Here is a 25,591-nt window from a genome sequence, read left to right on the forward strand (position 1 = left end):
GGAAGCCTTGACAATCAGAAATTCACGTGAAATGAAATTGAATTTAAGTGAAATTAAAGATCCAAGGAAAGCCCTGATGATCTCTTTATGAAACAAAAAATGAATTATTGAAAAGCAAGGATAAGCTTTGATAATTGTTTAAGGTAAAAATTCAATTTGAAGAAAATTTAAATGTTAGATTTCAAATTATTTTAGTTCCTTGAATTCATGTGGTTCTGTTGTAGGTGAAAAAGTTGAAATAAAGAAAAAATTATTTGAGTTTAATTTAATGAAACTAACAATAAATTTTCATACTAACTAATTTTGTGTTTTTTATTCATTAAATTAAATGTGCAAAAAATTTAAATTACTGCAGATTTTGGGTAGAACGACTTGTGTATCTTTTTATCAGTCGTTATTGTTTAAATATTAGGAATAGCACCAAGGAGATTCTTGAAGAAATTTTCTTCGAATGATTTTCATAATACTAATTCAATGTTTAAATTTACTGCATAAAGTATTCTGAATACAAATACTTGTTCCGGTTTTTGTCGTACTATCATGAAGTAGATCGGTCTGTCTCCTAATCATTGTTCACGGCTTGATCTTGGTCTTCTTGAAATATCTAGTATTTCTCGTATTGTTTAAAATTTTGGCGTAAATTTATTCAGACGTAGATACATTTCTATTAAATTGTGCATTCCATCTAACATTTTGCAGTTTTGCAATAGTCTAATTCTAATTCTAATTGTCTAATTTCAAGTTAGTTAAGGTCTTGTTCAAGACTTTTGGTCGCACCAGATGAGTTATGTACGAGGTACTGTACTCATAGAGTAATTTCAGATAAGGTACACCGTCTGTTCGTCACGTTATCTTATTTTAGGCCGGATAGTGAGTTAGTTTTTAGGTTTAACTCATAGAGTAATTTCGGATACGGTACACCGTCTGCTCGTCACGCTATCTTATTTTCGGCCGGATAGATTCGTGCAACTTCTTAGTCTAATACCGATCCTAATCTTACTCTTATATCTACTAGTCTCAGGGTGTTTAACTAGTCTCTGCTACGCTCAATAGATCTAGAGTATACTGGCTTATTGTGATTGCTAAAGTTCTCTTGGAGAGGTAACTAATTCCTAAGTTAAATTCAAATCTCTCTGGTGCTGAAATTACTAGTAATTTCAGCACTTACAAATAAGTGGGTTGTTAGTTAGATGGATCGTGATTGGTTAATATTAAATATTTTATAGAGACAGGATATCCAATTTATAACCAATAATAAATATAGTTTATATCTGGTTCCAATAGGTTCGTGCATTAAACTATTTCCAATCTTAATTTTACTCTTATATCTCCTAGTCTCAAAAGATCTAGTGTATACTGGTTTTTGCGAGTTAGTTCTTGAAGTTTATCAGAAAGAGAACAACTGAAGTCTAAGATTTATTCAAGTTGTTCTGGTGCTGAGACTACAAGTAGTTTCAGCACTTACAAATAATTGTCAATCTTGGTGATGGAATATGATTGGTTAGTTAGTAATACTTTTTAGAGATAGTTTTATCAATTTTATACTTGGTTTATAAATACTAGTTTAGAATTTATCATTGGTCTGGTTCTATTACCTCCGCAGAACTTGGTCCGTTCCATTACCTCATTGGTCTGTTCCATTACCTCCGCAGAACCGCGCTGAACTGGTTCCATTACCTTCGAGTTATTACTGTGGCATTTACCTGGAAAACACGCTTTATTCACGCTCATTTTTGGATTTTGCTGAACAAATAACTTTAGGAGACGTGACCAAAATGAAGATGTACACTATATTGGGCGGGTTCTTTTTCAAGTGTGATCTAACTTTTTTCATTCCCACGAACCATCTTGTGAGCTTCACCAAACCGCAGCCTCCTCATCTGATGGCCAAATACAGATCATCTATTCTAATGCATCGGGGCATCAAAATCAAGGAAAACGAAGCAGGGACTAAGAAAGAACCTCTACCGGAGGACCAAATTCTGATGACAGTTTTTCCGCAACCACAGTACCAGTTTGAAGTAAGTAAAAACTGAACGGAAGACAGGAGAAATTAAAAGCCTTGTATTTTTAGGTATATTTCTTGCAACACCCATAATTGATGGTAATAGTTTAGTTTTTGCTTTTAAATCGCAGACAGATTTTTGTTCCGAACACTGAAAACTCAGTGTGTTTCAGTTTTTTTTGTTTTCAAAATCAGTACCACAAATAACCAGCGGAATGGGTAGAGTGATATGTCATATTAAAAATCTTTCAATCGTAAATCAAAAGACGTGAGAAAAATTGATTTGAATCACGCCGCGCAGAAAAAACAACCCAATTTAAAAAAGTTTGCGATATTTTTTCAAGAAATTGTTCCAGCAATCTGTGCTACTTGCACAGTAACCGGCTATCCTTGTTTTTTTGCAAAATGTCAATTTTAAGAAAATCATTAACTGTTCATGTAATTCGTACTTTAAAGTTTGCATTTTAAACTGTTCTGCCCATAAAGGGTTTTACGAAATCAAATATGAAAAAAATAATTAAAATGATTGCAAAAAAATCAGTCTTTTTGTATTATGAAATTTTAGATTAAAGTTTTTTAGAAGAAATAATTCAGTCATCCAGACATGTACTGAAATCACTGATTTTGACCACTCTTGTGGACTAGAAGGGAGCAATGGCGAGGAGTGGACTTTCTCCGCCATGTTTTAGATACCAAACTTTTCAAAGAAAGATTGTATATGTTTATTTTAAAATGATAACTTTTGGGTCTTGATTGTGATTTCAGACAGACTTTCCATTTCTATCAGTTTCTATATTTCTTGTAAATAGTTTCAAACTTAAACAGTTTTAAACTTTTTGTAATTCATCTATACGAGCAATAAAGTCTTCAAATTAATTACAAATTTCGGTTCAACCATTTAAAATTGAAAAAACTTAAACTATATTTCAAACAGTAGCGGATATAGGGGGGAAGACGCCCCCTCAGGGATTCGACCCCCTGCCGACCCAAAGGGTCCGCCCTTTGTTTTTTTTTAAGATATCTATTTTTGGCTGACTGACCTTCAAATTTTTTTAGAGGCACATTCGGCGCCAAATTATACTAATTTTAAGAGGCGAGCGCGCGCCGATAAAACGCGAGTTTTTGATCGAAAATTTCCAAAAATTGCCTAAAAACGCCTTTTTTGGCAAGTCTTTTCAAAATTTTGCCTGCGGCGCAAAACAAATTTGGTCTAATTATGGTCGTCATAGTGATATGGGACAGCTCAGAAAATCAATTTGGTTGACCAAAAAAAAAAGTCGACAAAATTGTGAAAACTTTTTTGAAAATCCGCCCCCCCCCCCTCTCTCTCTCTCGAGAAATTCCTAGATCCGCGCGTGATTTGAAATAACAATCGTTTTTCTTTTGTTCTGATAACTGAAAGTACGGAGGATCTTTGTATTTGGGCTTCTTATTTTTTTTTCATTCCAAAACAAGTATGACAAATAATACTCTATCTGTTTTGCGTTTTAATCCTATAAACAGGGGCGGATCTAGGATTTTCTCGAGGGGTGGTGGATTTTCAAAAAAATAAAATTTTTGTCAACTTTTTTTATGGTCGACCAAATAGACTTTCCAAACTGTGCCAAAGCACGGAAAAGACCTTGTTTTGGCCAGATTGTCTGCGGCGCAGGCAAAATTTTGAAAAAAAACAGGCCAAAAAGACGTTTTTGGGCTTTTTTTGGAAAATTTTGACTAAAAAACTGCATTTTTTTGGCGCGCACTCCTCCCTTAAAGTATATATTGGCGCCAAAGGCGCCCTTAGAAAAATTTTAGGGTACGTCACCGAAAATGGATATCTCAAAATAGTACAATGGGGGACCCTTTGGATCGGCAGGGGGTCGAATCCCTGAGTGGGGGGGGGGGGGGGTAGGGGAAGGGGAAACGTCCGCCTCCCCCCCCAAATCCGCCCCTACCTATAGACAATTGGAAAACATATTATTTGTGCTTGTTTTTTGAATTTTTAGAAAGAAAGTTTATTTCGTTTTAGTTATTAATTTTCCTGAAATAACTGTGGTGACATTTTCAATTTCAATTTCGAAAAGTGGTCGAAAATTTCAATTTAGCTAATTAAACTACTCAAAAAAATGCTGGTCCTTATTTTCACCCAACACTTTCTGCCAAAGCTTCCAGGTAAAAAGAATGAGAAAATCATTCAACTCTGATTTTGGTCGTTCAGTGGTCGTTTTAAGGACTAGATCCCCTCAAAAAAAGTATTACTCCATTTTGAGGTTGGTAGTTTTCTTTGAAGAGGGTAGACGCGTAGAAGCCCATCTGACAAAATTTTCAGAATCCTTGCGTGTTTTTTACAGTTTTAAAAACATCTTAATTCAAATAAACAAAGTATACTAGCATATCAAGCAAAACCCCGGCTGCCTCTTAAAGTTGAACAGAAAAAATCAATGCTTCAAAAAAATCACTAGAAAAACATCGGAAATGTCAAAATGAACAATTTTATCAATTTTTATTTTTTGTCTTCATTGTATCCCCCACGCGCTATGCATACTACAAAGAAATGTTAGCGTCTTGTTTATCGTTTTAAGTTGACCAAAATGCTGGCCTGAATTCAATTAAGAGTTGTTTAGTTTGCCGCTTACGCGTATCAAATTGGGCAATTGAGCGATTTCGAAAAGTTCTTATTTTTACAAAAAACGCTTTTATAGATGTCATGATTTTTTGTTTGATTTTTTTGTTTTGAAAAAATTTGAAACTTTGATCACGCTATTATTTGATTTTTTTTTCTGCGGTTTGATTTTTGATTTATTTTTGTCCCAAAACGTTTCATAAAATCAATAAAAATAAAAAGATAGCAATGTTCGGACCATTTGAAAAATGGGGCGAACCTTGTATTCTGATGTGTTTTAGTTTTGTGTTCCGATCATTGACAATGGAGAGGAACTTAGTATTCGGGTATATTTTAGTTTTTTTTTGTTCCGACTATTGAAAACAGGGAGGAACTTTGTATTCAGAAGTGTTTTAGTTTTTTTTTGTTTTCCACGCAAAATCAGGTACCACAAATAACCATCAGACTGGCTTGAGTGATGTATCATATTAAAGCCCTTTCAGTCGTGGTTCAAACCACTTAAAAAATCTCCAAAATTTTTTTCCACTGTCGAGAAAAACCGGTTTGAAAATTTTGATTTTTCGCATTAATTCGAGCGAATAAAGCAAGCAAGCAGGCTTACAACTAAATTATGCCTAATTTGAGACCTTTAAATTCAGTTTAAGGCTAGTAAAACATGTTTCTGAAGTTTTTTAGCTTCATTTTGGGAACCAAACAATTCGAAAAAATCAAAAAAAAAATTGTGTAATTTCTTGTTTATTTTTAAAGTTTTTTTAGGTTTTCGTAGAGTTTGCCTTTAATACTATGACTAAATTGTATTTCTACGTCAGATCTTTTTAATACACCAAGCAGAAAAAAACTACACTCATTTGGAAAAAAAACTTTTTAACCCGTAGTTTTCTAAAGACCAAGTCGGAACTTTCTGTGCTACTTGCACGGTAACCGGCTATCCTTTTCATTTTGTTTTTGCAAAGTGTCTGAAATTTTGATCATGTTATTATCTTTTTTTCTGGTGTTTGATTTTTGATTTATTTACAAGTTCATTTCATTTCCTTTGTTAAAAAGTATTGTAACAAAATTTTAAGGTTTTTCGAAAACTGAGTCCCTAAACTTTTTAAAATCAAAAAGAATTAAACGCTAGCAATGCTCAAATAATTATTGCTCGCGTATTGACTCATATACCGTGCCTGACACCTTACAAAAAATTTTTCACAGGGTTTCTCACCAACGGATTTTCTGACGTGTCGCACGATGACCCCCTGCTGCTCTACTTTTACTTCTTGTCATTTCACATCTTGACTCGGAACTGAAACGTCGTTTTTCCGAAAAACTGGTGCAAACTGACAGGTAAACGTTTATAACATTGATCAACTCATAGCATTCGAAACTAACTTGACTTACCTCATGGCGATCAACGAAATCGCAGCTAGTTAGAATAAGGGTTCTTTCTGAATGTTGTTAAAACTTTCCTATTCCTATTCACCAGACAAACTTTTTTTCACTCGTAAACAAGTTTATTATTGCAAATATCGGGGACACACATATAATATAGAACAAGGGTTATTGGATATAGATTGATTGTGATAGTGATAGTGATAGTGATAGTGATAGTTTGGTATACTTTCGCTTGGCTTATATACGGTAAATTTCCATATTTTCAAGATTCCGTCAGTTGTTTAAATCAATTGGAAAGAGATAACATATGTCGCAATGTTTGCTTTTGGTGATTTTTTATCAACCTATTAAACACATAACTTCAAGATAGCATATGGTAAACGTTTAAGAATTGTGTTTCTGATTTCAATTCAAAGCTCCAACCGTCTTTTAGGGTGATTGTTAAACGGTGATATCAGTTGGAAAAATAAATTTAGAAGAAAATTTCTAATTTACAAAACATCAATATTTAATAGAATTTCCGTAAAGTTTTTTTTGTTTCTGATTTTGACAGTTTGCTCGTAAAATGGCGGCTTTTAGTGTAGTCGGTCGATGAATGGCTGCTTGTGATGTAGTTGCTTCGTAGTATTGCGTCTTGTAGAAAAGGTGCATTTATAGCAGATCAGTGATTTGTAGAGTTGCAGCGGCGGCCAAATCACAGCTGGGTCTTTTAAGAAATATAACATCAATAGGATTTTTTCAAATTTGGTTTGGCAAAAATACTTATCGGCATTACTGGACTATAATTGTAGAAGCATACTTTGAAGGGTGGTGGCGGCTAAATCACACTTGTTGGATATAAATGAATACAAATTTTAAAAATAAAGGGAAGGAGGTCAACAGGTAGTCTTGACACTAATAGTTTCCTTCCGCCTTGGTTCTAGGCTCAAATATTTGTTGCTGAGATCCTTATTTTTTTCCCGGAGAGCTGTTTTGATTTTTTGCATTTGGTTGATACGATTTAAGTTGTTTATATAATTCTTTTGCATCTGATCCGTGTAGGAGTCAAGGATTGGAGTTTGCATTTGGGCGGTTATAAAGGCTGCTGGAACACAAATGTTGAAAAGATTGAGCGAATAAAGCAAGCAAGCAGGCTCACAACTAAATTATGCCTAGTTTGAGACCTTTAAACTCAGTTTAAGGCTAGTAAAACTTGTTTCTGGAGTTTTTTAGCTTCATTTTGGGAACCAAACAACTCGAAAAAACCAAAAAAAAATTGCATAATTTCTTTTTAATTTTTAAACTTTTTTTAAACTTTTTGTAGAGTTTGCCTTTATTACTATGACTGTCTATTATGCCTAATTTATATTTCTACGTCAGATGCTTTTATTACACCAAGCAAAAAAAACTACACTCATTTGAAAAAAGAACTTTTTAATCCGTAGTTTTCTAAAGACCAAGTCGGAACTTTCTGTGCTACTTGCACGGTAACCGGCTATTCTTTTTATTTTGTTTTTGCAAAGTGTCTGAAATTTTGATCATGCTATTATTACTTTTTTTGGTGTTTGATTTTTGATTTAACTACAAATTCATTTCATTTACTTTGTTAAAAACTATTGTAACAAAATTTTAATGTTTTTCCAAAACTGAGTTCCTAAACTTTTTAAAATCAAAAAGAATTAAACGCTAGCATTTGTCGAATAGTTATTGCTCGCGTATTGACTCATATACCCTGCCTGACACCTTACAAACAACTTTTCACAGGGTTTCTCACGATTGGATTTTCTGACGTGTCGCACGATGACCCCCTGCTGCTCTACTTTTACTTCTTGTAATTTCACATCTTGACTCGGAACTGAAACGTCGCTTTCCCGAAAACTGGTGCAAACTGACAGGTAAACTTTTATAACATTGATCAACTCATAGTTTTCAAAACTAACTTGACTTACCTTATGGCGATCAACGAAATCGCAGCTAGTTGGAATAAGGGGACTTTCTGAATGTTGTTATGACTTTTCTATTCTTATTCAACAGACAAAATTTATTTCACTCGTAAATAAGTTTATTATTTCAAATATCGGGGACACACATCAAATATAGAACAAGGGTTATTGGATATAGATTGATTGTGATAGTGATAGTGATAGTGATAGTGATAGTGATAGTGATAGTTTGGTATACTTTCGCTTGGCTTATATACGGTAAATTTCCTTATTTTCAAGATTCCGTCAGTTGTTTAAACCAGTTGGAAAGAGATAACATATGTCGCAATGTTTGCTTTTGGTGATATTTCATCAACCTAGTAAACACATACTTTCAAGCTAGCATATGGTAAAAAAATTAAGAATTGTGTTTCTGAATTCAATTCAAAACATCCAACATTCTTTTAGGTTGATTGTTTAACGGTGATACCAATTGATAAAGTAAATTCAGAAGAAAGTTTATAATTTACAAAACATCAAAAATTTTAATAGAGTTTGCGTAAAGTTTTTTTTGCTTCTGATTTTGACAGTTTGCTCGTAAAATGGCGGCTTTTAGTCGGTCGACGAATGGCTGCTTGTGATGTAGTCGCTTCGTAGTATTGCGTCTTGTAGAAAAGGTGCATGTATAGCAGAGCAGTGATTTGTAGAGTTGCGGCGGCGGCCAAATCACAGCTGGATCTCCTAAGAAAAATAACATCAATAAGATTTTTTCAAATTTGGTTTGGCAAACATACTTATCGGCATTACTGGACTATAATTGTAGAAGCATACTTTGTAGGGTGGTGGCGGCTAAATCACACCTGTTGGATATAAATGAATACAAATTTTAAAAATAAAGGGACGGAGATCAACAGATAGTCTTGACACTAATAGTTTTCTTCCGCCTTGGTTCCAGGCTCAAATATTTGTTGCTGAGATCCTTATTTTTTTCCCCGGAGAGCTGTTATAATTTTTTGCATTTGGTTGATACGATTTAAGTCGTTTATATAATTCTTTTGAACTTGATCCGTGTAGGAGTCAAGGATTGGAGTTTGCATTTGGGCGGTTATAAAGGCTGCTGGAACACAAATGTGTTGATGGGGGAGTTGTGGATTAACCAGATGGAAGGCACCGTTACCGTTTTAAAAGGGTGATAGGTTTCTATCTTAAATCGGTTAATAAAGAGAGAGAGAGAGAGAGAGAGAGAGAGAGAGCGCATAATTTAAACTGGTATCAAAATTTGGCGGTTTTCTAGGGTTGAGGTTTTGGTCCTTTTTGACTTGGATCGCAATTTTTGTTTCAATTTCTTGAGAATTTGCTGATAGGTGAAATAGTATAGTTTCAGAATGTAGGTAAAGCCGAGTTGAGGAAGAGGGGAGAATTTTGAAAGGTCGGATAATAGCTTTTCTTTTTTGAATGTCATTAGAGGGTTTCACTTTCGGGATTGTAAAATGGGTATTCAATTTTGGCTAGATTGTAAAATGGGTATTCAATTTTGGGTATTCAAGTAGAGTCTGAAGAAAATCAGCGGGTACAAAATATAAAATAAATTAGACCGGTACAGCGGGTCGATTAGTGTAATCGACTAGTTGGAGTCTAGCATAAATTTTGTCCTGATTTTCATTTTCAGAATCCTCTTGTTGAGGTGCTTGAGGCCTATGATCATGCATAATATTTTAATCGTACTCATTTTGAGCGAATTTTGAAGTCACTATAGAAGTGAAAAATCTATTGTAAAAGGCGGCCAACATAATTTTTCCGAAATGAAGACATCGGCTGGTTAGTTTGTGTATGTGTGAAACTTTTATTACGGATACAAGAGCGTCGAGTATAAACTTGACAAACAGGAAAGAGGCGAATATTATTCCGCATCTTTCTAAATAGTACTGTTTTGTACCAAAAATACGAGTGTGTTCGTTGTTCCACAAATCAGACGAGATAAGATAGTCTAAGAATACGTTTTGCGTAGATCACGTATTGACTACTCGAGTCCGGATAGAACTGTTTTCTCGCATTAGGAAAAGTTTGGGATACTTTTTGTAAAATACCCTTCATTTCAAAGTGATCAGTAATCATGCTCCAAAATTTTATTTTTGTGCATAAGTGTAAATAGAAGTCTCATGGCTAGATGCAAGAGAGTGTTTTACTTGCCGTTTAAGTTCTTTCGGCTGAAAAAGATCTGGACTTTTTACTCTAGTAATAAACGGTGTGATTTTGATCCAAGAATTATAGTTATCAACATCTAGTTGATAAAAATTTAAATGATTATCGGAGCAGTCTTGTTGATCTGTCGATTTAAAAGTTTGTCGAGTGATCGGGTAGACGAAATGAATTTTTTCGCAATACATAATTGGTATCCGATTATAACATGCATCCATTAATTGAAATGGAGAATAGAAATTTGGGCAGTGGTAGAGCCAAGCAACATTGCCTTTGATCTCAGGCTTTCGATAGAGAGCATTAAAGTGTTCAGAATCATGGAGCATTCTAACTCACATTAATTCGTTCAAAGTTCCAATTCGGCAGTTTGAAGCATGTAAAAGCTTCGAAAAAGATTATAACCTAGTTTTGTTCCTAGACGAGCTTCTTAGTCTATTTGTCCCGGTGCAAAAGGATAATTTTTACTTTTAGTGTTTTTCACAAGTCAAATTTGGTTCCGAATGAATAATTCCTGTATTAGCATTCGGGTTTATTTGTAAACCGGTATCCATATTCAAACCGTTCTGGTATGCTACGAACACTGATTCGTAATGGCTCGGGTAGACTATTTTTGGGTGTCAACATAGAGATGTTGTTTTATTTAGAATTTTTAGCATAAATTGTTGAGTGTCTCTACCTCGCGTATGGTGATTGGATTTTATAATAAAAGACTCTTTTACAATATGATAATTTTCTTCGTTTTGAACAATTTTTGCTTCGAATTCATTGAGGACCGAAAAAATGCAGTTAAGGGGCTCGTCCCAAATATATGCAAAAGGGTCGAGTGGTGTTGTGTCACATCAATTTTCATAGACAGGACAAGGCAATGGATTATTTTGTCAGTTATAATCAGTGCCTTCTTTTAAATGCACAGTTTAGGAAATATTTTGCATGTACGATTGAAAGTATCCAAATGGATACAGGAAAGATCGCTGCATTCGTTGTGGTATTCGCCATCAACTTTGCCTCTATTTGTATTTGTGACAATTTTTTCGTCAAAGTGAAAAGGAGTATTTTTCGAGTATCCTAAGTTAACATAACCCCGCTCGGCGGCGCGCTTACAAGCATCAGGGGAAATGTGTATATCAGTTGTGATTAAATTTTGGCAAGCGTCTAAACCGCTTGAATCGAAAGATTCACAAAACCATCGGATAGATTGGTTTTTCATACGACACATTGTCGCAATAATTGTTGTACCATAATGCCGTTGGTAAAGAGTAACCTCGGTTGTTGTAGTTTTGATATTTTCAGGTTGTATATTGCAGGAGGTACTTTATTAAGCGAGAAAATCTTATTCGATGTCATTAGTTGACAATCAAAAAGCGCAATTTTTAGATCTTTTGTTGTATTAGCGTAGAGATTGTCCTCTGGATTAAAAGCGCACATTTGTTGGGTAAATATTAAAAGAGTGCATATAGCTAACCAAAAAAAAATAGTTTTGGACGGCCGCGGAAAAAAGAAATTTTACTTGCTGTCAGCAAATCATCGATTATTTGGTCCGTTGAATGATCAAAGTCCATAATTTCACTTTCTTCGAGATCGGTGATTTTGGACAGTATTTTTGAAAATGATTGATTTTTTTTGCAGTATTAATCGGCAGTAGGAAGGTTTTGGAGGTTGAAATAACGATTCTGGGCTTATTTTTGCTGGTTTATATAGATCAGATTCTGATAAAGTTTATTTGTTTAAGACATGTTTTAGCAAAACCGGCTGTTCAATTATAATTGATATATTATACTGTGCCGTGTTTGTTTTTACTGGCACGTGTCTACGGCCGTTAGGAGGGGCGTTAATTGCAATTTAAGACGGTAGTTCTCAACATTTGGTCAGAGATTAGTATTTTAGTTGAAGCTTTCTTCTTGAACTTATTAACTTCTAATTGATTGAAATTATGGCTACAAAAAATGATAAAGATAACTGGCTCATGTATCCAGAAAAATTAGAGCTTCTGAAAGGTTTTTCGTTTTGGAGTATAAGTGATGAGAGAAAGGAGGAGAGAAAAAAATTATGAATTTATGTATAACTCAGATCTCTTTATTTCACGGGTCGAGTATTTATTATTCACGAACGACAATCATTTTTTCGAGGTTCCACTTTTTCGGGAAGCCAAATGGTGGTCAGCCCAAACAGTAAAACTTAATTTGGATAGGAATGCTGATATCATGTTTAATTGATGGGAGGAAAATGACCGACTGTCCAGCGATTCGATAGAGTTGATCGGTTTGCTCCTTGGTAAGGATGTGAGTATACTTTTGATCATTTGATTACAATTTCAATACTTCAGTTGTATTTTGACATAAATTATTTTGTTTCGTTTAGAAACTAATGTTTTTACTGTTGTTTTAGTTCTCTTAAGAACTTAAGAACTCTTAAGAAACTAGTTATGCTAAAAAGAATTACAATGGCTTAGTGGAAACCCGAGCCGGTATTGCAGATGGTAGCCAAAGCAATCAATCAAAACAAAGTTGCGACAAAAAGACTCTAGAAACATTGTGTGCTAATAAAATTATACATGAAATAGCAAGTAACTTTGAGTCGAAGTTGCCTAGGGGCGAAATTTAAAGAAAAATAAATTTGTTTTTCTAATATTCAATTGTCTTTTTACTTTTTTCCAAATCTGGATGCAAGACTAGATGGAATTGGACTTCCGAATTTTCGTGTGGGACATTTAGTTCTTTTTGGCCTTTCTGAGCTGACTTCAGGAATAGGCGTATAGAAACTGTTTCCGTAGTAGTTTTCTGAGCTATTTGGGGATTGAGCATAATTCGAAAATTCTTCTGAAGTATTAGAAAGCTGAGAAAAAATTTGGGGTGGTGAAACATCAAACTGTGTTCTAATGTTCCGGTAGCTATGCGAGGTACTTTGGCTATTGAGTTCACTTGGTTCATTTAATATACGTTTTGGATATGACGTAGAACTAGTAACAGGCTGTATATCGGGGTTAAATGATGTTGATTCGAATGAAGTTCTTAAGTTCATAGTTTCCTGGCTGGAATCAGAACTTTGTTTTGGAGACTTTTTTTGTTCAGATTTTCTGATTGTAGAATCATGAATTGACATATGTTGCTATTCACTAATTATCACTGGCCATCAGGAATAATTTGCAAATTCAGTCTTTTTGGGCTGGTTGAAATCGACGATTTGTCGATTTGTTAGATGATTTTAAGAACCATCGGACATTGGATCAGTTGAATATTCAGTAACCAATTTTGGCATTATATTTTCTTATGGGAAATATTTAACAATATGATTGCGGTGTACCATTGTTTTCTGAGGTTGCATCGTTTTCGATTTTATAGTTGACATCTGTTACTTGTTCAATTACAAGATATGGGCCCGATCTTAAATGTAACTGCTTTTGGGACTTTAAAAGCGGCTTAGATCTATTTTCAAGTAATACTTTACTGCCAATTTTGATTGGTTTACCCAGCTTATGCTAATTTCAGAAAAATTGCGCTTGATTAGTGACGCGGCGGCATTGTATATAGGTAATGCTGTAAATTAGTTTAAAAAGATTCTATCTTTTTTAAATTTCTGAGGATAATCCGTTTTGGAGTGACATATCGGTTTTCTCATTTTTTGCACTTTCTTCCCTATGAACTTGAAATGAAAGGCCGGTGCAATATTCTGAGATGCATTGTTTATCATTATCATGCAAAAATCCTAGTTTTAGGCTGATCGGATTTTGTGGTTTAATGCCAAATACGATTTCGTATGGCGTATAATCAGTACTTGAATTGACGGCGGTTTTATGAGCAAAGCCAAATTTGTAAGTTAGTTTTGACCAATTAGAACCAGCATCATTTATAAAATGCCTGAAATTTTGAGTTAAATGTCTATTTTGGACCGTTTGTCCGTTTGTCCACGGTGCGTATGTAGTTCTGGGTCTAAGTGTAATACTTAATTCAAAAGACCAATGAACGAAATCATTGCTTATAAAAGCACTTCCAATATCATGAAAAATTTGTTGTGGAATGCCAAATGATGTGGTATATTGTTCAAGGAGATTTATTGTTTCCTTTGAATCGGCATGTTTGCAAGATTGTACTTGTATATATCGAGAAAAGGCGTCTACAACAACTAAACAATAATTTTTGCCGTTACTCATTGGTCTGAGTGGACATTTGTGGTCAAGATGAATTGTTTTCATTGGCATTGTTTCTAGTTGACCCCATTGCTGTAAGGGAGCCTCAGTTAAATCTTTTCTTTTTGGCTTGTTTTTTTGACAATCAAGACAACCATGAAGAAACTTTTTTACCCGTTTATATAATCCGGGCCGAATGAAGTATCTTTTAATACTTTCTAATGTTTTTGAATCTCCGTGATGACCCTTTAATGGATGACTATGGGCTGGGTTGAAACTGTTGTGAAAAAGTGATAGTGGAAAACATATTTATGGGGTTTGGGAACAATCATCGTTATATTCATGAATACACAATAATTCATTTGGATTTTCGATAAATAGTAGATCAAACTGTCGGAGATAAGTTCTTATAGCTTTATCTCGAGGTCGAGGAGGTTTGGTCTCTAGTTTTGTACCTCTTTTGACCCATTTTTTGACAGAGTCATTTACTGGATCTTTTAATTGTTCTTGGAGAATTGTTTTTACATCAAGAGCAGCAGTTTTTGCAAAATCCGTCAACTTAATGATAAAATCTAGTCATTTATTCTTTTTTCTGAGAGCAAACTAATTGGTTCAATTAGCTTTGATGTTTTACATCTATTTTCAAAATCTTGTTTTGCCTGTTCAAACTCGTCAATTAAACTTTGTTCGACATTGTCCTCGCAAAGTTCTATCCACTCTGGGTTATCAAAATTGTCATCCAGAGCAGAAAACTTGTGAGGTATTTCTTCGTAAATGTTGTGGGTTGAAAATTTTTTTTGGTTACAGGAAAGATCGCTGCATTCGTTGTGGTATTCGCCATCAACTTTGCCTCTATTTGTATTTGTGACAATTTTTTCGTCAAAGTGAAAAGGAGTATTTTTCGAGTATCCTAAGTTAACATAACCCCGCTCGGCGGCGCGCTTACAAGCATCAGGGGAAATGTGTATATCAGTTGTGATTAAATTTTGGCAAGCGTCTAAACCGCTTGAATCGAAAGATTCACAAAACCATCGGATAGATTGGTTTTTAATACACTACATTGTCGCAATAATTGTTGTACCATAATGCCGTTGGTAAAGAGTAACCTCGGTTGTTGTAGTTTTGATATTTTCAGGTTGTATATTGCAGGAGGTACTTTATTAAGCGAGAACATCTTATTCGATGTCATTAGTTGACAATCAAAAAGCGCAATTTTTAGATCTTTTGTTGTATTAGCGTAGAGATTGTCCTCTGGGTTAAAAGCGCACATTTGTTGGGTAAATATTAAAAGAGTGTATATAGCTAACCAAAAACAATTAGTTTTGGACGGCCGCGGAAAAAAGAAATTTTACTTGCTGTCAGCAAATCATCGATTATTTGGTCCGTTGAATGATCAAAGTCCATAATTTCACTTTCTTCGAGATCGGTGATTTTGGACATTATTTTTGAAAATGATTGATTTTTTTTTGCAGTATTAATCGGCAGTAGGAAGGTTTTGGAGGTTGAAATAACGATTCTGGGCTTATTTTTGCTGGTTTATATAGATCAGATTCTGATAAAGTTTATTTGTTTAAGACATGTTTTAGCAAAACCGGCTGTTCAATTATAATTGATATATTATACTGTGCCGTGTTTGTTTTTACTGGCACGTGTCTACGGCCGTTAGGAGGGGCGTTAATTGCAATTTAAGACGGTAGTTCTCAACATTTGGTCAGAGATTAGTATTTTAGTTGAAGCTTTCTTCTTGAACTTATTAACTTCTAATTGATTGAAATTATGGCTACAAAAAATGATAAAGATAACTGGCTCAACTATCCAGAAAAATTAGAGCTTCTGAAAGGTTTTTCGTTTTGGAGTATAAGTGATGAGAGAAAGGAGGAGAGAAAAAAATTATGAATTTATGTATAACTCAGATCTCTTTATTTCACGGGTCGAGTATTTATTATTCACGAACGACAATCGTTTTTTCGAGGTTCCACTTTTTCGGGAAGCCAAATGGTGGTCAGCCCAAACAGTAAAACTTAATTTGGATAGGAATGCTGATATCATGTTTAATTGATGGGAGGAAAATGACCGACTGTCCAGCGATTCGATAGAGTTGATCGGTTTGCTCCTTGGTAAGGATGTGAGTATACTTTTGATCATTTGATTACAATTTCAATACTTCAGTTGTATTTTGACATAAATTATTTTGTTTCGTTTAGAAACTAATGTTTTTACTGTTGTTTTAGTTCTCTTAAGAACTTAAGAACTCTTAAGAAACTAGTTATGCTAAAAAGAATTACAATGGCTTAGTGGAAACCCGAGCCGGTATTGCAGATGGTAGCCAAAGCAATCAATCAAAACAAAGTTGCGACAAAAAGACTCTAGAAACATTGTGTGCTAATAAAATTATACATGAAATAGCAAGTAACTTTGAGTCGAAGTTGCCTAGGGGCGAAATTTAAAGAAAAATAAATTTGTTTTTCTAATATTCAATTGTCTTTTTACTTTTTTCCAAATCTGGATGCAAGACTAGATGGAATTGGACTTCCGAATTTTCGTGTGGGACATTTAGTTCTTTTTGGCCTTTCTGAGCTGACTTCAGGAATAGGCGTATAGAAATTGTTTCCGTAGTAGTTTTCTGAGCTATTTGGGGATTGAGCATAATTCGAAAATTCTTCTGAAGTATTAGAAAGCTGAGAAAAATTTTGGGGTGGTTAAACATCAAATTGTGTTCTAATGTTCCGGTAGCTATGCGAGGTACTTTGGCTATTGAGTTCACTTGGTTCATTTAATATACGTTTTGGATATGACGTAGAACTAGTAACAGGCTGTATATCGGGGTTAAATGATGTTGATTCGAATGAAGTTCTTAAGTTCATAGTTTCCTGGCTGGAATCAGAACTTTGTTTTGGAGACTTTTTTTGTTCAGATTTTCTGATTGTAGAATCATGAATTGACATATGTTGCTATTCACTAATTATCACTGGCCATCAGGAATAATTTGCAAATTCAGTCTTTTTGGGCTGGTTGAAATCGACGATTTGTCGATTTGTTAGATGATTTTAAGAACCATCGGACATTGGATCAGTTGAATATTCAGTAACCAATTTTGGCATTATATTTTCTTATGGGAAATATTTAACAATATGATTGCGGTGTACCATTGTTTTCTGAGGTTGCATCGTTTTCGATTTTATAGTTGACATCTGTTACTTGTTCAATTACAAGATATGGGCCCGATCTTAAATGTAACTGCTTTTGGGACTTTAAAAGCGGCTTAGATCTATTTTCAAGTAATACTTTACTGCCAATTTTGATTGGTTTACCCAGCTTATGCTAATTTCAGAAAAATTGCGCTTGATTAGTGACGCGGCGGCATTGTATATAGGTAATGCTGTAAATTAGTTTAAAAAGATTCTATCTTTTTTAAATTTCTGAGGATAATCCGTTTTGAAGTGACATATCGGTTTTCTCATTTTTTGCACTTTCTTCACTATGAACTTGAAATGAAAGGCCGGTGCAATATTCTGAGATGCATTGTTTATCATTATCATGCAAAAATCCTAGTTTTAGGCTGATCGGATTTTGTGGTTTAATGCCAAATACGATTTCGTATGGCGTATAATCAGTACTTGAATTGACGGCGGTCTTATGAGCAAAGCCAAATTTGTATGTTAGTTTTGACCAATTAGAACCAGCATCATTTATAAAATGCCTGAAATTTTGAGTTAAATGTCTTTTTTGGACCGTTTGTCCGTTTGTCCACGGTGCGTATGTAGTTCTGGGTCTAAGTGTAATACCTAATTCAAAAGACCAATGAACGAAATCATTGCTTATAAAAGCACTTCCAATATCATGAAAAATTTGTTGTGGAATGCCAAATGATGTGGTATATTGTTCAAGGAGATTTATTGTTTCCTTTGAATCGGCATGTTTGCAAAATTGTACTTGTATATATCGAGAAAAGGCGTCTACAACAACTAAACAATAATTTTTGCCGTTACTCATTGGTCTGAGTGGACATTTGTGGTTAAGATGAATTGTTTTCCTTGGCATTGTTTCTAGTTGACCCCATTGCTGTAAGGGAGCCTCAGTTAAATCTTTTCTTTTTGGCTTGTTTTTTTGACAATCAAGACAACCATGAAGAAACTTTTTTACCCGTTTATATAATCCGGGCCGAATGAAGTATCTTTTAATACTTTCTAATGTTTTTGAATCTCCGTGATGACCCTTTAATGGATGACTATGGGCTGGGTTGAAACTGTTGTGAAAAAGTGATAGTGGAAAACATATTTATGGGGTTTGGGAACAATCATCGTTATATTCATGAATACACAATAATTCATTTGTATTTTCGATGAATAGTAGATCAAACTGTCGGAGATAAGTTCTTATAGCTTTATCTCGAGGTCGAGGAGGTTTGGTCTCTAGTTTTGTACCTCTTTTGACCCATTTTTTGACAGAGTCATTTACTGGATCTTTTAATTGTTCTTGGAGAATTGTTTTTACATCAAGAGCAGCAGTTTTTGCAAAATCCGTCAACTTAATGATAAAATCTAGTCATTTATTCTTTTTTCTGAGAGCAAACTAATTGGTTCAATTAGCTTTGATGTTTTACATATATTTTCAAAATCTTGTTTTGCCTGTTCAAACTCGTCAATTAAACTTTGTTCGACATTGTCCTCGCGAAGTTCTATCCACTCTGGGTTATCAAAATTGTCATCCAGAGCAGAAAACTTGTGAGGTATTTCTTCGTAAATGTTGTGGGTTGACAATTTTTTTTTTGGTTGATTTGTTTGCCAAATTTAAAAAAATCTGTTATATTCTGGATTGCTTTGCAAGATTCTTTACACTAATCTGGTGCTTCTTTGATGCTGAAATCGCCTTCTAACTTATATCTATAAGTTTCTTTTTTCCACCATGCAATTGAGCAATGATTGGATAGCAGTCCTTGTGTGTTTTATTTTTGTCTTCTTTGGGAAGCACTGAATTATTTATTTGTTCTCCGGTGTCTAGAAAAAATTTTAATTCATCTGGAATAGTTTTAAGTTCAATTTGATATTTTTTAATATCAGCGATTAGAACATTTCTGCTTAAAAGATCAGAAAAAAACTTACTTTGTGCCTGGTGTGTATATTGTTTTAGATTATGAAACCTGGTCAGCACAACTTGATATTTAAAAAAATGATGTGAAAATTGTCCTTTCATAGACCAACAAAATTGGTCTATGATCGCAATGTAGATATATGGGAAATGGTGAACCTATAATATAGAGTTCATATGTTTGAAGAGCGGATATAATACCACACAGTTCACAATGCTGTGGTGACATTTTATGTTCGGCTTTATCGAAAACTCTGGAGTTTGCGGATACAGTTCTCTTTCCGTCTGGAGAGTCTTGGGTTAAAATACATCCGGTTCCTACTTTCGAAGAGTCGTCGTGAATGTGAAATGGATAATCTGTGTTTGGAATTGCATTAGCAATATCATGGCAAAATCTGTCTTTAAATTTCTGAAAAGCGGCTTCATGACATGGTAGCCATAGAAATTTGGTTGCGGTGTTTGCAAGCTCGTATAGACATTTTGCATCTACATGAAAGTTAATTATGTAAATACTATAAAACCCCATTACTCCGAGAACACCTAGTACTTCGGTTTTAAATTCGGGTGATTTTAGCTTTTTATACCATCTATGCGAGAAGCTATTGGTGAAAAAGACTATCTTTTGATACTACGTGACCAAATAACTTCACTTTTTGTAAGAAAAAAATTGTTTTGTCGGGAGCTGCTTTAATGTTCGCTTTACGAAGCAAAGATTGGTATTCTCTGATAGTATCCAATATTTCGTTTTTATTTTCACTCTGTAGAAGAGTATCGTCAATATATGTTATTGCTTTTTTTTTGTTTTTTTTAAGCGGACCGAACGCGTATCTCATTAGTTTACTAAAGAAACTTGGAAGTGGGTTTAAACCATAAAGACCAACTTGTAAGTATTTTGTCGTCCTCCGACAATAAAACTAGTAAGTTTTCGAGCTTCTTCGGGAAGAGGCACTTGATGAAAAGCGCATGATAAATCACTGCTTGTAAAATACGAGCTATTAATCCGAGTCAATAAGACCTGTAATGGTTTGAGTTGTCAGCTACAATTACTGGTATCGGTTATTGAGTTTAAGTACCGAACATCTAATACTAGTTTTACGTAGTCCTTTTTAGGAAGTATTATAACAGGGTTTACGAACCAGGAATTCATATAATCATTTTCGTTTAACTCTCGTATTATACCAGCTTGTATTAGTTTGTCCATTAACTTGTCGAATTTGTCTCGTAAATGTATGGTATTTTGCTTGATCATTGTTTTTTGAACGTAGCATCTTTTTAAAGAGGTATATGGAACTTGTGTTTCGTTTTTCCAATGTCGTACCTATGATGAGAATATACATCAATGCCTTGTATGATGAATTGGAGTAGATTGACAAATTCGTCGTCCGATAGATCAAAGTGTAAAATTGATTCGGAATCGAATCGAATCGTGCTATCGTTTTTGTTGGTTGAATGTATAATGTTCGTCTGATTAAATGTTGCGTTTCCAATAATTTGATCAACTGATCATTTTGTTCTTTGTTCCCATATTTTGTAAACTGGTCTTGAACGAGTGGTTTTCAAAAATTATTTGCATCATCCGAGAAATTGGTGGATATTTTGCCTTCGCTATTACAGGCTTGAACTATATCAGAACCGATTGTTCAAAAGTTTCGGATACACTTTCTGTATCGAAAACTTCTACTGCAGGCATACTATTGATTTCCCAACCTGGTACATAGACATAAATTGTGATTCCAGAGAATCTTAACACATCGACGATGTTTTAGAAAATTCTTTCGAATCCATTTTGTCTAGACCACAAGCTATTTTTGGCATTGCAATACAACGAAAATTATTAGTAACCGCATGATATTTCATTTCATCTAGTGCATAATGAATGCTTTGGTAGGTAGGTTTTTGGAAGTATCTTTCCTTAGTGATCAGATTATAAACTATCTGTTCGGAAATGGAATTTCGATCAAAGATGAGTTCGTTCACTTTGCTGTTGTGATAGCTACAAAAATCTTTCAATTTTGTATATCGTCGACAGACCATTTCGGCAAAGACTTTCTGTATTGAATACTTTTACTGCAGGCATGCTATTGATTTCCCAACCTGGTACATAGACATAAATTGTGATTCCAGAGAATTTGGCCACATCGACGATGTTTTAAAAACTTCTTTCGAATCCATTTTGTCTAGACCACAAGCTAATTTTGGCATTGCATTACAACGAAAATTATTAGTAATGGCATGATGTTTCATTTCATCTAGTGCATAGTGAATGCTTTGGTAGGTAGGTTTTTGGAAGTATCTTTCCTTAGTGATCAGATTACGACTTATCTGTTCGGAAATGGAATTTCGATCAAAGATGAGTTCGTTCACTTTGCTGTTGTTATAGCGTCAAAAATCTCTCATTTTTGTATTTTTTCGACAGACCATTTCGGCAAAGACTTGGGTCATTGCTTTATCCGCAGAAATCCATTGAGCAAATGGCGTGTTTGATTCAAATATAGATTGTTGTTGAAAATTGTTGTATTTTATACAAGGATCACAGACTCGGCTTGTGCATTCTAATGTGGTGTTTACGAGTGTATTTAACATGAAACAACTGTCAAATTCTGAACTTTCGTTTAGAATAGTTGCTGTAAACGCATCGCAATCTTGGATTGCATATACTTTTTCTTCTTCTTTTATATCTGTTACTGCATATCCGAGTACGCTTTTGTTTATGGTTACTGGTGGTCTTGTTGATTTTCAATTAAAATCGATAGTTTGTTTTCAGTTTGAACGCAAATAGTACTCATGAAAATTAATCCAGTCTTACAGGTGTCTTTGTGCGGAAGAAATGTAGTCCCTTTTTTAAAAACTGTTTCGGTTGTATGTTTATACAGATGTGATGAGCGGTGTGGGGTATATAGGGGATCTTTAAGTCGGATTGTTTCTATTTCGGGTTAGAAACATTCGGATAGTCTTTATCATTGTTTAATAAGCCATATGAGATGACACTTATTTCTGACTTTACTTCCACTGCTGGGATATCAAAAAGAAGGGCTTTAAGAAACAAATGACAGAAGTCGATCACTAATAGATTAACATTGCGTTCTTCTGTTATCCAGACTTTGTGGTTTAATGGATAATTTCCGTCGGTATCAAAGCATGAACCGATCAATGTTTGGCCAAGCATTTGAATTTCAAATCCATTGTAAGTTTTGGCTTTACTTTGGGATTCAAAAAGAGTCAGTTTTTGTCCAATTTTGTTTAATTCTCGATAAATTGGTTCATTTATGATGCTACAGGTTGATCCTGGATTAACCGTAAATTCAATTTCCAAACCACTATTTTTATTTGTGTCCACGGTGGCGATATGATACAGATTGAGATAGATCCTTGCTTTTGGATTGCTATCTTCACTCGGCTTCGGAGACTTTAATAATTTAAAGGAAACACATCTGTCAGTGCGTTACAGTAGTAAGTTTCTTCTTCTATCCAATGGATATTTTCTAGTTGATTTTGGTTCATTCTGAATCCTGGTGATCTTGATCGATCAGAATCTCGACTATTTTTTTGGTTATATCCGTTTTGATTATATTGTCGACCTCTAGGATCACTGCTGGATTGTCTAGTTTCTTGGTCATAATGCTGTTTTGCAGTTTGTTCATTGTCCCTGAAAGTATTTTGTTTTGGATACTTTTCATCATATGACTCACTTTGCCTGGGATTGGAATTGTACGATGGCTGTTGGTTATTTCATGGATAACCGTTTTTGTTATAATTAATATGATAACGAATGCCCTAGTTAATATAATTTTGGAAATTTGAAGTATTTCCATAATTGCCCGATTGACCGCTTTGGTTTGTAAAGTTTTCTTAACTGACCGTTTTGATTATAATTACTTTGATTTTAAAAATTTCGGTTACGTATATAGTCGGTCTCAAATGACACTTTTATATCATTTTTTATTGTTAGTTCTTTGCGAACTTGCTTACTTCGTCCTAGACTTGTTTCTCAGAGCATCTAGAGATAGAATGACCGTTCATCCTACAATAATTACAAACCGTGTATTATTTGGTCTGCCTTTTACATCAAGATCTCGGCGGCGAAAAGAATGTTGTTCATTTATTGCACTAATCTCTTGATTTTTAGTCAATTTGGTTAACTCTTTTATTTGCGTCTCTAGTGATGTCATTTTATCTGACGGGGTTTTGTTTGCATGGTCAGTGGCGACAATGAAAGTTAAATCTTTTGTAATTATATGATTTGTAAGTGTTTCCCATCCTGTAATGGGTTCTCTATTATGTACTCATGAGCTTTTTCCTTCAGAGCTAAGGGTTTTAGACCTTTAACTGAGAAATCCATATACTTTTGAGTTCTTTGTCTCACTTGTATATTTCTTTCTGATGTCTGTGCAGCGCCATCAACATGAACGGTAGTATCGATGCTTTCAGGTCAACCATTGTCGACTGAGGTTTTAATCCTGTGGAATTAATTTTTTATTAATTCGCCCTCTTCTCGAGTGGCATTTTCAGCATCAATTCGATGCTGGAATTGATCTCTACCATCAGTGAATCTTTTTAGGAAAAGATCTTTTAGTTCAGCCCAAGTAGTAGCATCAGTTACTTCACCAGTATACCATTCAAGAGCTGTTTCTGTTAATAAAGATCCAAACAAACTTTTTCGTCTGTGATCATAGTTAGGCTGAGTGGGTCGTTGCCCTAGTGTGGGTCGTTGCCCTAGTGAGAGTACAATTTTATTCTCAACTGCAACCCAAAAGGCTTTGCGTTTAGGTCTGGATCATTTCCTGAGAATGATACAAAATACAAGTTAAGATGGGTAATTGGGTGATCGGCCATCTTACTTTTTTCAAGTTAAGATATCCAATTTGATTTTAAAAATTGATCTTTCAAAAGTTGCAAAGACTACAATAAAGTTTTGATTTTTTTAGCCTTCTGAGTTCTGAAAAAAGTATATCAATTCTTTGAAGCTTTGATAATTTCATTATTTTGAAATTTGATAATTTCAACTTTTTGAAGTTTTGAAAATTTGAATTTTTGATAATTTCAATTTTTGAAATTTTAAAAATTTCACTTTTTTGAAATTTGATAATCTCAATTTTTGAGATTTTGAAAATTTCAAATTTTCCAACATTTTGAAAACTTTAATTGTGAGTAAATTTTTGAAACATGTGTGCCTCACTGGTCGCACCAATTACTCCAAACTAACTTGACTTAACTTATGGCGATCGACCAAATCGCAGCTAATTAGAATAAGGGGTCTTCCTGAATGTTGCTGAGACTTTCCTATTCTTATTCAACAGACAAAGTTTCTTTCACTCGTAATTAGGTTTATGATTTCAAATATAGGGGGCAAACATCAAATATAGAACATGGGTTATTGGCTATAGATTGATTGTGATAGTGATAGTGATAGTGATAGTGATAGTTTGGTATATTTTCGCTTGGCTTATATACCGTACATTTTCATATTTTCAACATTCCATCTGTTGGTTAAACCAATCAGAAAGAGACAACATATGTCGTAATGTTTGCTTTTGGTGATATTTTATCAACCGAGCAAACACATAGCTTCAAGCAGGCATATGGTAAAAGTTTAAGAATTGTGTTTCTGATTTCAATTCAGAACAATAGTCTTGTAACAGAACTCCGCTGTTGCTCAGAATATTATGTTGTGCCGCCATTATTCTGCAGACAGATCTCAATCTTCAGAATAGAGATTAGTGAAGTATACGACCCAAATTAGTCGCGTTGCTTACGTACAAGTTCTCTATTGTAGCCATTATAATCCGTGTTATAAAAACATGGATTCTTTCAGGACCAATTTTAGATTTTTACTTAAAAAGAAGAGTAAAGCTGATGGCCTCACGAAAAACTAATCTGAAAATAAAAACCGTGCTTTTTTAATAAATTTTTTCTGAAATTTTGTGCATGCGTGCTTACTTTATGGATTGATTTATGTACTTTTTTTTGAACTATTTTAAATTTAGATTCCAGTTCAAAAACTGGACAGTTTCTGCAGGGAAGTTCAGCCGAACCAGCCAACAGTCCTTCAAATCTGACTCAGATGATGAGCACAGTTGATTAGCGTCTAGATCCGGAAATGAACTTGATCCCAGCTATGAAGACATTCTGCCTGCAATCATCAAAACTGCCCCTGTACTCCAAAAAAGAAGAAATATTTGGGGAAAGAGCTAGATTCAGTCTTTATTCGAATGAGTTATTTGAACATTTGACTGTAACTTTTTTTCTTAAAATTAGTTTTATCTAGTTGTTTTGGAACTTTTGCGTAATCCCAACTTAAC

General features: G+C 34.3%; 1 long non-coding RNA gene across 1 annotated transcript; it reads left to right on the top strand.

Annotated features, from left to right (window-relative positions):
- Positions 1-506: 506 nt before the first annotated feature.
- Positions 507-25,591, top strand: LOC134842893 (uncharacterized). Its single transcript, XR_010162569.1, has 3 exons — positions 507-2,021; positions 5,802-5,933; positions 25,277-25,591. It is a non-coding gene; the product is annotated as an uncharacterized LOC134842893 (long non-coding RNA).

The sequence above is a fragment of the Symsagittifera roscoffensis genome, chromosome 3 (genome assembly GCF_963678635.1).
Source record: "Symsagittifera roscoffensis chromosome 3, txSymRosc1.1, whole genome shotgun sequence".
Classification (NCBI taxonomy): domain Eukaryota; kingdom Metazoa; phylum Xenacoelomorpha; order Acoela; family Convolutidae; genus Symsagittifera; species Symsagittifera roscoffensis.